Source organism: Leptonychotes weddellii, chromosome 5 (genome assembly GCF_054177405.1).
Source record: "Leptonychotes weddellii isolate Sample4059 chromosome 5, ASM5417740v2, whole genome shotgun sequence".
NCBI classification, from domain to species: domain Eukaryota; kingdom Metazoa; phylum Chordata; class Mammalia; order Carnivora; family Phocidae; genus Leptonychotes; species Leptonychotes weddellii.
The window spans coordinates 68,260,860-68,277,716 of NC_138373.1; the positions used below are offsets into that span (position 1 = coordinate 68,260,860).

At 41.1% G+C, this 16,857-nt stretch overlaps 1 protein-coding gene and 1 non-coding gene across 5 annotated transcripts in view; one reads left to right on the plus strand and one right to left on the minus strand.

The window, feature by feature from the left end:
• LOC102748456 (ELKS/Rab6-interacting/CAST family member 1) overlaps nt 1–14,364 on the minus strand; it is a 169,999-nt gene extending 155,635 nt beyond the window's left edge. For 3 of the 4 annotated variants that reach the window (XM_081820989.1, XM_081820986.1, XM_081820988.1), the window contains exon 1: nt 14,066–14,221. The gene's annotated coding sequence lies outside the window, so the exon portion shown is untranslated. The other variant, XM_081820987.1, reaches the window with a different exon arrangement.
• A 1,815-nt stretch (nt 14,365–16,179) lies between these two features.
• On the plus strand, nt 16,180–16,282 carry LOC115941870 (U6 spliceosomal RNA). Its single transcript, XR_004076549.1, has one exon. It is a non-coding gene; the product is annotated as a U6 spliceosomal RNA (small nuclear RNA).
• Nucleotides 16,283–16,857: the final 575 nt, after the last annotated feature.

Below are 16,857 nucleotides of genomic sequence, written 5' to 3' on the forward strand. Positions count from 1 at the left end.
GGGCTCCCTGCTCGGCAGGGAGTCTGCTTCTCCCTCTGACCCTCCCCTCTCTCATGCTCTCTGTCTCATTCTCTCTCTCAAATAAATAAATAAAATCTTTAAAAATAATAATAAATAAATAAAATAAAAATCCCAAAGGGGCGCCTGGGTGGCTCAGTTGGTTAAGCATCTGCCTTTGGCTCAGGTCTTGATCCTGGGGTCCTGGGATTGAGCCTCAAGTTGGGCTCTTTGCTCAATTGCGAGTCTGCTTGTCCCTCTCCCTCTGCCCCTCCCCCCGCATGCACACGCGCTCTCTCTCTCTCTCTCTCAAATAAATTTTTAAAAAAATAAAATAAAATCCCATTTATAATACCATCATAAACCTAAGGTTAATCTACAAAAGATGTGTAAGAATACTGCACAGGAAACTATAAAACATTACCGAGATGTGAAAAACAAAAAATAAAAATACCATATTCAGTGATTCAAAGACTCCACATTATGAGGAAGTAATTCTACCCAAATTCATCTATAAATGCAATGTAATTTCAATCAGGATACCAATGTTTCTTTCCCTTTCTTTCTTTTTCACCAACATTTCTTTTTAACTTGACAAACTGACTCTAAAATTTATATGGAAATACAATAGACCAAGAATAACCAAAACATTTTTTAAAAAACAACTTTATTAAGTCAAAACTTACATACCATAACACTCATCCATTTTAAGTATCTAGTTTGATGAGTTTTAGTAAATTTATGCAGTTGTGCAACCATCACCACAATCCAGTTTTACATTTTCATCACCTCAGTAAGTTCCCTTACACACACTTGTAGCTAAATCTTCACTCTCACCCCTGGCCTCAGCAATACAGGCTTTTCTAGAAATTGCATGTAAATAAAATTATACACTGGCAGTTTTTTCACTCAGCAAAACATTTTTTGAGGTTCATTTATTTTGTTAAATTAGTAGTTTCTTTTTACTGCTCAGTAGTATTCCATTATATGAATATACTGTATTTTATCAACTTACCATGATGGACATGTGGACTGCATCCAGTTTTTACTACTATGAATAAGGCTGTTATGAATATGTGCACACAAGTGTTTGTGTGAATATATGTTTTCATTTCCCTTGGGTAGATACCTAAGAGTTGAATGGTTGAAGATATACAGTAAATGTGTGTTCAACTTAAGAACCTACCAAACTATTTTCCAAAATACCTGTGACATTTAACATTCCCACCAACAATGCACAAAAATCCCAGTTTCTCTACATCCCTGCTACCACTTGGTACTTCCATTTTTTTATTTTAGGCATTCTAGTGGGTATGCAGTAGTAACACATTGTAATTTTAATTTGCATTTCCCTAATGACTAATGATAATCAGTATCTTTTCCAAGTGCTTACCATCAGTAGATTTTCATTGATGAAGTGTCTATACAAATCTTTTGCCCATTTTGGGGAGAACTGTTTGTCTTATTATTTAGTTATAAGAGTTCTTTAGATATTCTGGATGCAAGTCCTTTATCAGATATAGTATTTGCAAATATTTTCTCCCATTCCAATGTTTGTCTTTTTTATTTTCTTAGTGGGTTCTTTTGAAAAGCAAAACTTTAATTTTGATAAAGGCCAATTTATCAATATTTTTCTGAGTCATGCTTTTGGTGTTGTATCTGAGAAATCCTCTCCTAACCCAAGGTCTCAAAGATTTTCTCCTATGAGGTAAGGTTTGAGTTTCATTTTTTTTTTGGCATGTTGATATTCAATTGTTGTAGTACTTTCTGTTAAAAAGATTATCCTTGGGGCACCTGGGTGGCTCAGTCGTTAAGGGTCTGCCTTCGGCTCAGGTCATGATCCCAGGGTCCTGGGATCGAGCCCCGCATCGGGCTCCCTGCTCGGCGGGAAGCCTGCTTCTCCCTCTCCCACTCCCCCTGCTTGTGTTCCCTTTCTCGCTATGTCTCTCTCTGTCAAATAAATAAATAAAATCTTCAAAAAAAAAAAAATTATCCTTTCCTCCACTGAATTACCTTGGTACCTTTATTGAAAATCAATTAATCATAAATGTGTGGGTTCATTTCTGGACTCTCTCTTCTGTTCCACTGTTGCATATGGCTATCCCTATGCTGATACCACACTGTCTTGATTACTGAGCATGCAAGTCACTAACAAACATTCAATGTGAAGAAGACATTCTTGGGGGTGCCTGGCATGCAATTCTTGATCTCGGGGTCATGAGTTCAAGACCCTCATTTGGCCTAGAGTTTACTTGGGGAAAAAAAAGGAAGAAGACGACATTCTTGAAAAACAGAACAGGGTGGGAGCACTTCCTCTACCAGATATTAAGACTTACTATAAAGCTACAGTAACTAAAACAGTCTGGCACTGGACCAAGATAGAAAAACCAATGGAACAGAATAGAGAGACTTAATTTATTACAGAGCAGTTTTTTTGTTTTGGTTTGGTTTTAATTTTAGTTATTTGAGAGAGAGAGCAAGAGAGATAACAAGAGCACACAAGTTGTGGGGGGAGTAGTGGGAGGAGGGGTAAGAAGCCCAAGCAGACTCCATGCTGAGCAGAGCTCAATCCCAGGACCCTGAGATCATGACCTAACCCGAAACCAACAGTCCAACAGTCAGATGTTTAACTGACTGAGCAACCCAGGTGCCCCTACAAAGCAATTTTGAAAAGGAAAGAATTGTCAATAAATGGTGCTGAGAAAATTAGCTAACCATACAGGAAAAAAATAAACCACAACTCCTACCTCACAGCATACACACAAAAAATCAATTATAGGCAGACCATAGTGCTATATAACAAAGGTATAACAAGGACACTTCCAGAAAATAGTAGAAGAGAGGGCGCCTGGGTGGCTCAGTTGGTTAAGCAACTGCCTTCAGCTCAGGTCATGATCCTGGAGACCCAGGATCGAGTCCGCATCGGGCTCCCTGCTCGGCAGGGAATCTGCTTCTCCCTCTGACCCTCCCCCCTCTCATGCTCTCTCTCTCAAATAAATAAATAAAATCTTTAAAAAAAAAAGAAAACAGTAGAAGAGAATAACTTCATGACCTTAGGGTAGGGAATGATTCCTAATGTAGACATAAAAAGCACCAACCATAAAGGAAAATATTAATTGGACTACACTAAAATTAAGAATCTTGTTCTTCAAGGGACGCCTTGGTGGTTCAGTCAATTAAGCATCTGCCTTCGGCTCAGGTCGTGATCCCGGGGTCCTGGGATTGAGCCCCATGTCAGGCTCCCTGCTCAGTGGGGAGTCTGTTTCTCCCTCTCCCTCTACCCCTCCCCCCAGCTTGTGCTCTCTCTCCCTCACTCTCTCAAATAAATAAAATCTTAAAAAAAAAAAAAAAAGAATCTTGTTCTTCAAAAGACACCATTGAGAGCAAAATACCAAGCAACAGATTAGAGTGGAATATTTGCAACATAAATAACCAACAAAGGGCTCATACCCAAAATATATAACCCCTATAAATTAATTAGAACAGAAAAGACAAACAGAAAATTGAGTAAAATATTTGAATAAGCACTTCACAGTTTTCAAATGACCAAAAGACATAAAGTTATTCAACTTCAGTAGTAATCAGTAAAATGCAAATTAAACCATGAGATATCACCATAAATCTACCAGATAGCTGAAATCAGTAACACTGACTATACCAAGTACTGGCAAAGATACAGAACAAAAGGAACTCTCAAATATTGCTTTGGGGCATGTAAGTTTGTAGAACTACACAGGAATATTGTTTGGCAATTATCTACTAAAATTCCACTTACGCATACTCTATGACCCAGAACTTTCCACTCCAGGCTCTTACAGTCATCAGAAATACATGCACCATAAGACCTGTATAAGAATGGCCATGGTGGCAGATTCATAATGACCCAAAATTGGAAACAACCTAAATATCCATCATTGATACATGGATAAATTGTGGTGTATTTTTTTTTAAAGATTTTATTTATTTATTTGACAGAGAGAGGCACAGCAAGAGAGAGAACACAAGCAGGGGAAGTGGGAGAGGGAGAAGCAGGCTTCCCGCCAAGCAGGGAGCCCGATGTGGGGCTCGATCCCAGGACCCTGGGATCATGACCTGAGCCGAAGGCAGATGCTTAACGACTGAGCCACCCAGGCGCCCCTAAATTGTGGTGTATTTATACAATCGACGACTATTTATCAATGAAAATGAACAAACTACAGCTATACACAAATCTAAATCTCATAAAATGTTGAGTGAAAGCAACCAAGCATAAAATATATACAATATGATCCCATGAATACAAAATTGAAAAACAGACAAAACTAAATACAGGTTTACATAAAGAAAAGCAAAAAACAGGGCGCCTGGGTGGCTCAGTTGGTTGAGCGACTGCCTTCGGCTCAGGTCATGATCCTGGAGTCCCTGGATCGAGTCCCGCATCGGGCTCCCTGCTCGGCGGGGAGTCTGCTTCTCCCTCTCCCGCTCCCCCCTCTTGTGCTCTCTCTCTCTCTCACTCTCTCTCTCAAATAAATAAAATCTTTAAAAAAAAAAAAAAAGAAAAGCAAAAAATGATTCCCATAAAAGTCAAGACTGGGGCGCCTGGGTGGCTCAGTCGTTGGGCGTCTGCCTTCGGCTCAGGTCATGATCTCGGGGTCCTGGGATCGAGCCCCGCATCGGGCTCCCTGCTCCGCGGGAAGCCTGCTTCTCCCTCTCCCACTCCCCCTGCTTGTGTTCCCTCTCTCGCTGTATCTCTCTCTGTCAAATAAATAAAATCTTTAAAAAAAAATAAAAATAAAAAATAAAAGTCAAGACAACAGTAACTTTTATATGACTGGGAAGAGGCAAAGAAAGTTTCTGGAATGTATAACCTAGATGATGGTTATACAAGTGTTTGTTTCATAAGTTAAGCTATACATCTGTTTTGTATACTTTCCTTTATGTGTGTTACATTCAAGAAGAGCTTCAAGGAGAAATTAATTCCTTCCCATTTAATAAAACTATACTTCTATAATAAAATTATGTTTAAGGTCCAAACTTATTTCTTGAAATATTTTCACAATTTCAGAGATGTTTAACTGAAGTTCAGACAATTTTTTTCCAGTTACCTAATTTCCATACAAAGGTCTTCCAAACAAAAAAGTAAAACAATAAAATAAGGGAAAATGTAAATAATAAATACATACAAAGGACCATCTGATGAAAACCATTGTCTATTCATCACACAGCACACCATAATAAAGAAAATTAAAAGGAATACAAAGTTCAGTTTCATTCCTGGTCAACCACTAAAAATAAGAGTTCATATGGACTTTGGGTGATAATGATGTGCTGCTCAAGGATCAACTGTAATAAATGTACCGCTCTGGTGGGAGATGATAATGGAGAAAGCTCTGCATGTGTGGGGCAGGAGTGGGGATCTATGGGAAATCTCTGTACCTTCCACTCAATTTTGCTGTGCACCTAAAACTGCCCTAAAAAATTATTTGTTTGTTTTTTTTAATGAATTCAAGAGTTGCTACATCTACAAAGCACAGCTCGATCACGTGTCTCCCAATCAAAAACCTTCACTAGTTACCAACACGGTAACTCAAAATGGGAAAGAAACTTAAAAATCACCTAGCAAACATTCATTCAATGCTTGGAATCTGACAGGGGATGCACTACCTCATAAAAACATTTACACCATCACTGAACAGCAACGACTTTTATAAAATCAATAGGAACAATAAAATGGAAGGTGGAGGAATGAGAGAAATCAAGAATACTACACATATCTCTGGCTTGAGCAACTGGAAGTGTCATTTAATTAATTAAGGAACACCAGAGAAGAGCAGGAATAATACATTTAGTTTTGGATACGCTAAGTTTAAGGGGCATCCAAATGGAAATACTGAGTAACAATGGTCCTTACACTCAGCAATGAGGTAAAAGCTGAAGTCAGAAAAATGAATACTCAGCATGTAGATGAAAAAATGAAACAGGAGGGGCGCCTGGGTGGCTCAGTTGGTTAAGCGACTGCCTCCGGCTCAGGTCATGATCCTGGAGTCCCTGGATCGAGTCCCGCATCGGGCTCCCTGCTCAGCAGGGAGTCTGCTTCTCCCTCTGACCCTCCTCCCTCTCATGTACTCCCTCTCTCTCATTCGCTCTCTCTCAAATAAAAATAAATAAAATCTTTAAAAAAAAAAATGAAACAGGAGATGAGATCACTCATAGAAATTCACATATTTAGGGCGCCTGGGTGGCTCAGTCGTTAAGCGTCTGCCTTCGGCTCAGGTCATGATCCCAGGGTCCTGGGATCGAGTCCCACATCGGGCTCCCTGTTCGGCAGGAAGCCTGCTTCTCCCTCTCCCACTCCCCCTGCTTGTGTTCCTGTTCTCGCTATCTCTCTGTCAAATAAATAAATAAAATCTTTAAAAAAAAAAAAATTCACATATGTAATGAATGGCTAGAGAAAGATTCAACAAAGGTGACAGAAAGCCCAAAAACCAGGAAGAAATACAGAAGCATGATCTAATACAGTGAAAGAAATGAGCTTTACAAAGGAAGGAGAAATCAGCTGGATCAAATGCTGCTGTGGTAGGCAATCTTGACAATGGTTCTGAATGATCTCTGCCTCCTAGTATTTATGCTTTTGTGGAACCCCCACCCCCTTGCATGTGTTGGACCTTAGAGATTCCATTCTAAAGAAAAGAACAGAGCAAGTGAGAGAATGGCACTACCAAGAATAGGTTACAAAAAACTGGCTAATATCTCCGCTCCTCCTCCACAGAGCTCTCAATCTAGAAGCAAGGTGCCATGTTGCAAGTACTCGTATGCAGAGATACAAATGGCAAGGAGACTGATTTCTCCAGCAAACAACCAACATGGACCTCAAGCCTGCCAACAGCCACATGCTTGAGCTTGGAAACAGACCCTCCCCCAGTGGAGCTTTCGATGACTGCAGTCTTAGTCAACATTTGATTGCAGCCTTATGAGTGACCCTGAAACAGACATACCACACCCAGATGCCTGACCCACAGAAACTGTGAAACAAATGTTTGTTGTTTTAAGTTAAGTTGGGGGGTAATTTGTTGCGTAGCAATAGACAACTAGTACAGCTAAAAGGTTAAATAAGAGGATAGAAAAAGAGCCATTGGCTTTAAATACATTAGTAACCCAGCAAAACAGTTTTAATGAAATTGTGAAGACAGAAGCAATAGGTTGAGAAGAGAATCACAGGCAAAGAAATGGAGACAAACGACAAATGTAGACAAATCTTTCAAAAAGTGTGGCTGTAAAGCAGACAGCAACTTAGAGAAAGTATGAAGTTGGGAGAAGAGTTTTTTGTTAAGATGAGAGAGACATTTTAAAGCTTAAATGATGGGCACCTGGCTGGCTCAGTCTAAAGAACATGCTACTCTTGATCTCCAGGTCTTGAGTTCAAGCCTCATGTTGGGTGCAGAGATTACAGACATACGTTTTAAAAATAAAGTTTAAGTGATGAGGAGTGCCTGGCTAGCTCAATCAGTAGTAAAGCCTATTATAAATAGATAGATAGATAGATAGATAGATAGATAGATAGATAGATAGATAGATAGGGGCTCCTGGGTGGTTCAGTCGTTAAGCGCCTGCCTTCAGCTCAGGTCATGATCCCAGGGTTCTGGGATCCAGCCCTGCATCAGGCTCCCTGCTCGGCAAGAAGCCTGCTTCTCCCTCTCCCACTCCCCCTGCTTGTGTTCTCTCTCTCACTGTGTCTCTGTCACATAAATAAAATCTTTAAAAATAAATAAATAAATGAATAAATAAATAATAAATAAAGTCTAAGTGATGATAAGAAGCCAGCAGGGTGGAAAAATACTCTCAAGGAACTTTGTTCCATTATGAAGAAACTCTTCTGAAAGTTTTCACTGCCTCTCTGCCTTACCTGAAAACTGATTTTTCCAGGACCCTTTTCCCAAGCAGCCCTTTCAAGTGGAGGCTATTAAGTCTCTCACACTCCACACCCAACATTGGGAAATGAGACTGGTACCCTTCTTTCTTCCCATGCCACCTCCAGACCATGTAAAATCCTGAACCCCCATGTAAAATCTTTGTTACTCTGATTCTCATGCTTTTCAGCAACAGTCTTCTACCTCTGCCTTTTCACTATCAGCTAATGATCACCTGGACATCCTCCACACTCAGTGAGGAGATGCTGGCAACTAGTTCACACTGCCACTGTCTTTTATACCACCGCTCCTGGGTTATTTCAATACACACATGGATGAGTCATCTAATACCAGTTCCTCAAACCCATCATCCTCAGTAAGCAACTCTATTCTCTGCGTATATCCATTCACAGCCAGTTGGGAATTCACTTAATTGTCTTATCATCCACTCATTCATCAAATATTTAGCAAGTATCTACTATTTGCTCAGCAGAGAACAAATGACAGTCCCTGTTCTCATAAAATATCTCATATTTTCCACAAAGACAGCATGAAAAGATCCAGGTGAAGTCTAGATACATTACAACTACTACATTTCCTTATCAGCTTAGGAACCATGTCAACTCTAGGAAACTGAAATTATTATCTGAAGTGACCTCATGAATCCATGCTATATCCCAGTGATCACTGTATCCCTTAACAAGGCTTCTAAAACTACCTTTTATTTTTTTTTAAGATTTTATTTATTTGAGAGAGAGTGCAGAGGGATGGGGGATCTCAAGCAGACTCAGCTGAGCTCAGAGCCCAATGTAGGGCTCCATCCCATGACCCCAAGATCATGACCTGAGCTGAAATCATGAGTTGGATGCTTAACCAACTGAGCCCCCCAGGCACCTCTAAAACTACCTTTTAAATAATGTATGCTAAAATACTGCCAGAGTTTAGTATCAGATTCATCAATCTATAAACATATTGCCCAATACACTAATCACTAGTTACAGTGGCAATTTAAATTAATTTTAACAAAATTAACAATTTTAATTATTTCTCAACAATTATACTAGCCACATCTGAAGTGTTCAGTAAGCACATGGGACTAGTAGCTACTGTATCGAATGGTATATGAAACATTTCTATCATCACAGAAAGTTCTATTGGACAGTGCCGGCCTAAAGTTTTTAGTATTCACTTCATTCCTCCCAGGAAAAATGTTAAAAAGACAGGTATTATTTTCCAGTCTCCTGAGAACTCCCTGGGGTTCCACGATATCCTAAAGGAATTCCACAAATCAGGCATCATTACCACCACCACACCCTATCATCACCATCAGGGTGTTGATTTTTATTGAGTACTTACTATAGTCCAAGCACTTTATTAAAAGCTTTATGAGTATCATTTCATTTATTCTTCACAACAATCACATGAAGTAGGACAATTTTTCCCCTTTTATGGATGAGAAAATTAACTGAGTTTTAGACAGTAAAGTAATTCACCCAAAGTTATACAGCTACAAAGTAACAGCAATCCATAGAGTTTAAGCAAATTAAAAATGTAATGATTTTGCCTTCTTTTTTTTTAAGATTTTATTTATTTGACAGAGAGAGAGACAGTGAGAGAGGGAACACCAGCAGTGGGGAGTGGGAGAAGGAGAAGCAGGCTCCCAGCTGAGCAAGGAGCCCGACGTGAGGCTCGATCCCAGAACCCTGGGATCATGACCTGAGCCAAAGGCAGACGCTTAAGGATTGAGCCACCCAGGTGCCCCATGATTTTGCCTTTTTAAGACAACACATTATTTAACATAAAGAAGGGGTGATACCAACACCTCACACTAGCACTCAACATTCCAGCAGACCAAAGTATTTTCAGATCACTCAATTTGCCCTACAGCTTTCTGGCCTTTGGGCTCTGCAAACCCTGTTCCCTCTACTTGCATCCTTTTCATTTAGCCAATTCCTACTTATCCTTAAGATCTCATCTCAGATTTTCCAACAGTCCAGCTTAGGAATCCATCCTATGAGCTGAAGCACAGCAGCCCACAAACCCCTATTAATTCTTCCTCTTCTCTCACTAGAATAAAACTCCTTAAGACTAAGGGACCCTGTCCATTATTAATCCTGGATTCCACCTGGCCCAGCCCAGGACTTAGAACACAAAAGGTACTCAATAAATATATGATAAATGTAGGAATAATGAAAAGATACTTAAGTAATCAAATCATTTCACAAGCATTACTCAACCAAATAAAATGTTATCTAAGTTGACTTTTACACAAACCTGTGTTTTTACACTAAATGGCTTAATTGCCATTTAGTTGGTAAGCAAGTATTTCACAACATTTTTTCCCACATAATATACAAAAGAAAACCTAACTTAAAAACTAAAGATCAGAAAAGTAACTGCTAACGGATTTAGGGCTTCTCTTGAGGGTGAAGAAAATGTTCTAAAATTGATTGTGGTGATAGTTACACACACCAAAAAAATTGAATTATACACTTCAAATGAGTCTGGTATATGAATTTTCTCTTGATAAAGCTGTTATAAAATAAAAACAAAAGGCCTGCAGGGAGCTAGACTTAAATTATGAAAACAAATACTAAGCCTGAAAAGAAAAAAAAAAAAAAACCTAGAAGATAAAATAGGTTATATTTATGCAATTTTAAAATAGCTAAACCATATTATTGCACAAAATTTCACTGGTTAGGAAAAACAAGAACTTGGAAACAGTGACTGCCTTCAGGAACAACGTGATGGGACAGGAGACTTACTTCTCCCTATGTGCTCTTTTTTTTTTTCCCTATGTACTCTTGCATACCTTCTGATTTGGTATGTGTATTACCTATTTTTTAAATGAGTATAATAGTTATTAGTACATTAAAAAATAACAAAATAAGAAAAATGTCATATCTGTCCTTAGTATAGTATACACTCACAGATTGCCTATTTTGTTCTGAAAAGGATAAAAACTGAAATATATGTTTTTGTTTGTTTTTTTAATTTTATTTATTTAATTGACAAAGAGAGACAGCGAGAGAGGTAACACAAGCAGGGGGAGTGGGAGAGGGAGAAGCAGGCTTCCTGCGGAGCAGGGAGCCCGATGCAGGGCTCAATCCCAGGACCCTGGGATCATGACCTGAGCCAAAGGCAGTCGCTTAACCAACTGAGCCACCCAGGCGCCCCTGAAATATGTTTGTTTGTTTGTTTTTTAAGCCTTCATTTATTTATTTGAGAGAGAGAATGAGAGAGAGAGCACATGAGGGGGGGAGGGTCAGAGGGAGAAGCAGACTCCCTGCCGAGCAGGGAGCCCGATGCGGGACTCGATCCGGGGACTCCAGGATCATGACCTGAGCCGAAGGCAGTCACTTAACCAACTGAGCCACCCAGGCGCCCCGAAATATATGTTTTTAAAAAATCAATCCAGGGAAGTAAAAAACTGACAAATTCTTACATCTATTTCATCCCACACTAAAAAGCATTTACTCATATTTCTTATTAGACATTATAATCGTGCAAATTCTCCGTTACCCAACACTCTGACATATCTTTTAACAATGACACACTTGATCATTCCCTCCTCCTTAAACTTCCTTTCCTTCACTGCTAGTACATCACACTCTCCTGATTTTCCTAACCCAATGACCTTTTATTAATTTCCTTTGCCACGTTTCTCTTCATCTCCCCAAAAGGTATCTGGAAGGTAAGTTCCATGAAGGCAGGGATTTTTGTCAGTTTTGTTCACTACTGTATCCCCAATCGCTAAAAAAATACCCAGAACCATACTCAATAAATAACCATTGAATGAATCAGTGCCCCCAAGGCTCAGATGTTGAAGAGCTATAGAAATAAATATTTTATATAACTTGTATGCTGTTTCCTTCATTACATTATATTTGTCTGAAAATTGATAATGAATGTACTCATTATTTAGTTAACCAAAATATTACATTCCCTAGTCTTCTTCCATTGATGTTTTGATATGGTATGTATAAAATGCACATTTAACACCTCTTCTTCTACTTCCAAAAGCATAAACTTAGAGCACAAGAAGAGCAGTTGTTGCTATAATAACCTTCACTTTTATCTTGCTTCCAGTACTAATGTTGAATTAACAGACTGACATACTTACCTGACTTTAGTAATGGGTGGGGGTGGGAGGAGAGAGCTCAGTAAATTCAACAAGAACAACACAGTAATGACTAGCAAGTGACACTTCTTGGAAAAATAAAATGTAGTATTTTTTTTTAGGCATAAGAAATTCTAAAGAGAAACAGACCACTTCTACCTTATACTCTCCCCAAAATCCCACGATTTCATTCCCACAAAGAATGCCACTGTCAGCCATGCAAATATAATTTTAGCAATACACAAAGTTTCACCTGATATCTTAGTTCACATTTGTCCTCATTCATACCCAATTAAATCAAAGTATAATTTAAAAGCCAAAACTAGATATATGAATTTTAATTTTTCCTTCTAAGTAACTAATCCAAATCAAAAGTATTCATTTACCAACTTCTAATTTGATCTGTTTGAATACATTTAATTGAATCTTTTAGAATTACAAATTGGACACACCCTTTCTCTATAGCTATTGTATCATCTGTTGCCCATAAGTATTTTCTAGAAGATAATAGTCTTCTCATTAATTAGGCATGTTAAAAAAGGCAATGATCTGCAACTACTGACACTCACATCTGTATAATTCTCTCTTGGGTTACAGGAAAGCACTTCTCTGGCTATGTTCCCAAATAAATTGAGTAAGCCTTGGGAAAGTCACTGCTAAAATTCCACTTCATGACGGTTTTTCTTCCTCCACAAATTAATTATTGAGAGTCATGCCTACTTCCATCCATTACATAATACATGTCCATCACAGGACCTGTTTTCTGAGCAAGAAACAGCTTAAATGACACTAACTGATAGGTAAGGTCAGTGAATACTGACAGTGATCTAATAGGAAGCAGGAATCGAGAAGAGACTGATTTAATGTATAAAGTTGTGAAACACTGATGTGAAGAACACTGAACACTGTTTACTCTTAGTAACATTATCTCCCTATGAAGTGAGATACATGCCCCCAAAATGTTATTAAAGAGCATTTTAAAAGCACTGACTCCAAGAACATTTCTCAGAAATTGAGGGACCTACCGAAAAAAAAATTATTCCATGTCATTTTTAAAGTGTCTAATAACATCTGCAAATGAGAAATAAAAATAATCCCCAATAACTGTGTTGAACACAAAATGTCTAAATGTCAAGGTCTGTTGAAAAACGAGCTGTAAAAGACAGCTGTGCTTTAAAACATTTAAGCATTTATCATATAATTAGCTCCAACAGAACTGTTCAAATTATCCATCCAAAGCAGTCAACCACAACCACCTGCAACTATTACTCAGAAACGTGTCTTCCAAAGCAACCACTTGATTTTCAGGCCTTCTCTAGAGAGGACAAGATAAAGCTTATAAGTGAGATGGTATAAAGAGATCTTTTAGGCACAGAAAAAAGACTGGAAGATAACACCTTTAGGGAACTAGGTGTAATAGGACCTATTCCCTTATGCTGCTGCCAAAATGAAGTTGTCTTAATCCAAGATCTCACTCTTCTTGAAGGGTGTAAAACTTTAAACCCAGCCACCCTCACAATGTACCGACCTGCGCCAAAAGCAGAGGGATTTTCTTCCTCCCGACTCACCCCGCGAGAAGGAAAAATAATAATATCCAAACCCCAAAGTAGAAATGTGAGACCTAGTTCAATAGCTTCTCCAACTGCCTCAAAGGCAACATCCACAGCTCATCTTCCTTTTGAAATACACCCTTCATCTCCTATCTTACCATTTCACAGAAGAAAAAAAAATCATCTCTTTCAACATTTTACATCGGTCGCCTAAACACAGATCCACCCTGACCGCACCCCAACCTCTTCATAGCTCCCCAATTTCTCCATCTCGCCACTACCTCGCCGGCAACATCACGCCTCAAACCCTCCGCTCACCAAGCGCCCAGAACCCCTATCTCCCATCTCCCACCTCGGGTTCCCCACATCTATCGCCTCAGCTCGCGCCCAATCCTGGAGCTCGGTGGGGTGGAGCCCGCGGGGGGCTGGGGTGGGGGGGGGTCCGCCCCTCCCCGGACTTTCCCATCCCCCCGGTAGGGAGAGGAGGGGGAGGGGGGGTCCTGAAGCCTCACCTACAGCTCCGCCCCTCCCCGGGGGCGCGCTGCCCAGCCCTAGCCAGGGCCGTGAGGAAGAAGCAAGCTAAGAAAAGGCAAAAAAAGCCTCAGCGCCAGCGGCAGACGGAAAGCTCTCGGTCCCGCCCGACTTCCGAGCTGCCGCCACGGCGGCCGTCTCACCCTCCTCAGGGCTGCTGCTGTTGCTGTTGCTGCTGTTGCCGCCCGGACGCCGCCACCGCCGCCGCCGCCACTACCGCCGCCACCGCCGCCACCACCACCACAGCCACAGTACTGCCCTAGCGCCCGCCGACGTCACCGCGCCCCGCCCCCTGCGCGAGACACCTAGCCCCGCCCCCGCCGGGGCCGCGAGACACCGCGAGCTCCGCCTCCTCCCGGCCGGGCCACCTAGCCTTCCCGCACCCTCATGAGAATGCGACTTGGCAGCCCGCGGGCCTCCGGCGCCTTCCAAAGGAAGGCGGGTCAGGGGCTGCGAGTGGGGTGACTCAAGGTTCCGGCGGCGATTGCGCGCCAAAGCACAGCAACGGGCGCGGGGCATCCACAACCCCCACGCGCAGCCCCTGCGGCCACGGGAAGGGAGAGCCGGAGTCCGCTCCGGGAAGAGGCGGTAGGTGGGAGCGAGGCAAGGCGGCGTTTGTCTCCTTCTGCTTGCCGTAGGAAGTGGACCGGCCAGGCCCGAAGAGCGGAATCGTCGCTTTCCCAAACCTTAGGGTAGCCCCACCCCCTCCTTGGCGGGACCCGTTACACAAGCCCCAGGACCGCCACCGCTGTCGAGAGTAGGTCTAGAATCGTCATACATTCTGGGCTGCGCTCCCAAGGCCGCAGTGGGAACCCTTTGTCCGAGGGAAATTGGATTTTTCCCCCACCCTTAGCTTTTGCGAATGTGGCCGCGGGGCTGTCCACTCGACCTTAGGGAAAGAACTTAGGCGTCGCAGAAGACCCACGCCAGTGTACGTGGTTTTTCTGTAGGAGCTCGGCGGGAGAGGAGAGCGTGGGCGGAATTTAAGGTGCACAGTCAGCTCCTGCGATGTGCCAAATGCGGTGCTACGTTGTCTTATTTGGTCCTCAGAACAGCTAGGCTAGTCTACTAGGCAAATGGTACCTTATTTCAGGAAATCCAGTTTTCTTGTACTGAATTGCAGTCGGTTTTTCTTTCGTCGGAGTCATGCAAAGAGGGCAGCTGCATCCATTAATTTACAAATGTAGGTAAACTATCCCTAACCAAGAAAGTAGGAGTGATGTGAATTATATTTGCACCAGTCTTTTAGGTTGAATCGAATCATTTAAAATGCCCTTAAAAGGGGTCGAGTCATCATTTTACCCCTATTCTCCACTACAATTAACTAATTTACACTCCTTCATAATCCCACTAACATTTTCCCATCTCTCCTCAGTATTCACATTCATTCATTCATTCACCAAATTCTACTGTTACATCCTGCCCAGACTCTTCCCTCCCAGATCACCACGCACTTGGATTATTGCAGTTCCCGGTCCTGCTGTACAGTCGCCCCCTTCAGTACATTCAACATATGCCTACCAATTGTTAGACTGTGCTGCTAAAGACTGTATAGCTGCCAAATAAGCATCCTAAAATACTTCATTTTTTTAGACATCTGGCTTTTTACCCCAAAAAAAGCCATCCTTCTTCGACTGTTTTTCAAGATCTTTTTCATCTAACTGCTGATCTGCTCATCCTGTTACTCCCCAGCAGTGTGGGGAGGTAAAAACAAAAAAGTGGGAGTCATATCCTAGTTTCCATTCTGCCACTCTCTACTTGAATGACCTTGGGGAAATCACTTTATTTCTGGGTTTTACTTTTCTTAACTGTAAAATGGGGTGTGAACTCCATGTCTGAGATCCGCGATGTTGCTAAAATGTGTGGATCTGGAGAGTTGCTATGTTAAGCACTAAGTTATACATACACAGGGTACTATCAATATCACAGACTGAGAATTGTGGTAGTTTGTTTTTTTGTGTGTGCTTTGGGGGAGGGTTGTTTTTTGTTTTTTTGCCCTTCCACTGGTCGTTTTTTCTTATTTCCTACTCTGCCCCAGATGTTTTTGTTTGTTTTTTTAACTTACGTTTAGTATTTTTTTATTAAAGCCAGCTGAGTGCACCCTTGGGCAGCACATACACTAAAATTGGAATGATAGAAGATCAGCATAGCTCCTGTGCAAGGATGACACACAAATTAATGAAGCATTCCATAATTTTAAACTAATGTAACATTGGTTGTCAACCATTCTTCAATTACAAAAGAAAAAAAAAAGCTGGGGGGCACCTGGGTGGCTCAGATGGTTAAGCATCTGCCTTCAGCTCAGGTCATGATCCCACAGTCCTGGGATTGAGCCCATATCAGGCTCCCTGCTCAGCAGGAAGTCTGCTTCTCCCTCCCCCGGCTCTTGCGCATGTTCTCTCTCTCTCAAATAAATAAAATCTTTTAAAAAATAATAAAAATAAATTAAAAATAAATTTTTAAAAAGCTGGCTAAGCACATGCATTCATTACCTCTTCTTTTTTTTTTTTAAGATTTTTATTTATTTTATTGAGAGAGAGAATGACAGAGAGACAGCATGAGAGGGTAGAGGGTCAGAGGGAGAAGCAGACTCCCTACTGAGCAGGGAGCCCGATGCGGGACTCGATCCGGGGACTCCAGGATCATGACCTGAGCCGAAGGCAGTTGTTTAACCAACTGAGCTACCCAGGCACCCTCATTACCTCTTCTTCCTGAGACCCCAATTAAAATGCTAATAAAGGAATTTTTAAAATGATACAAAACCCATACGTAA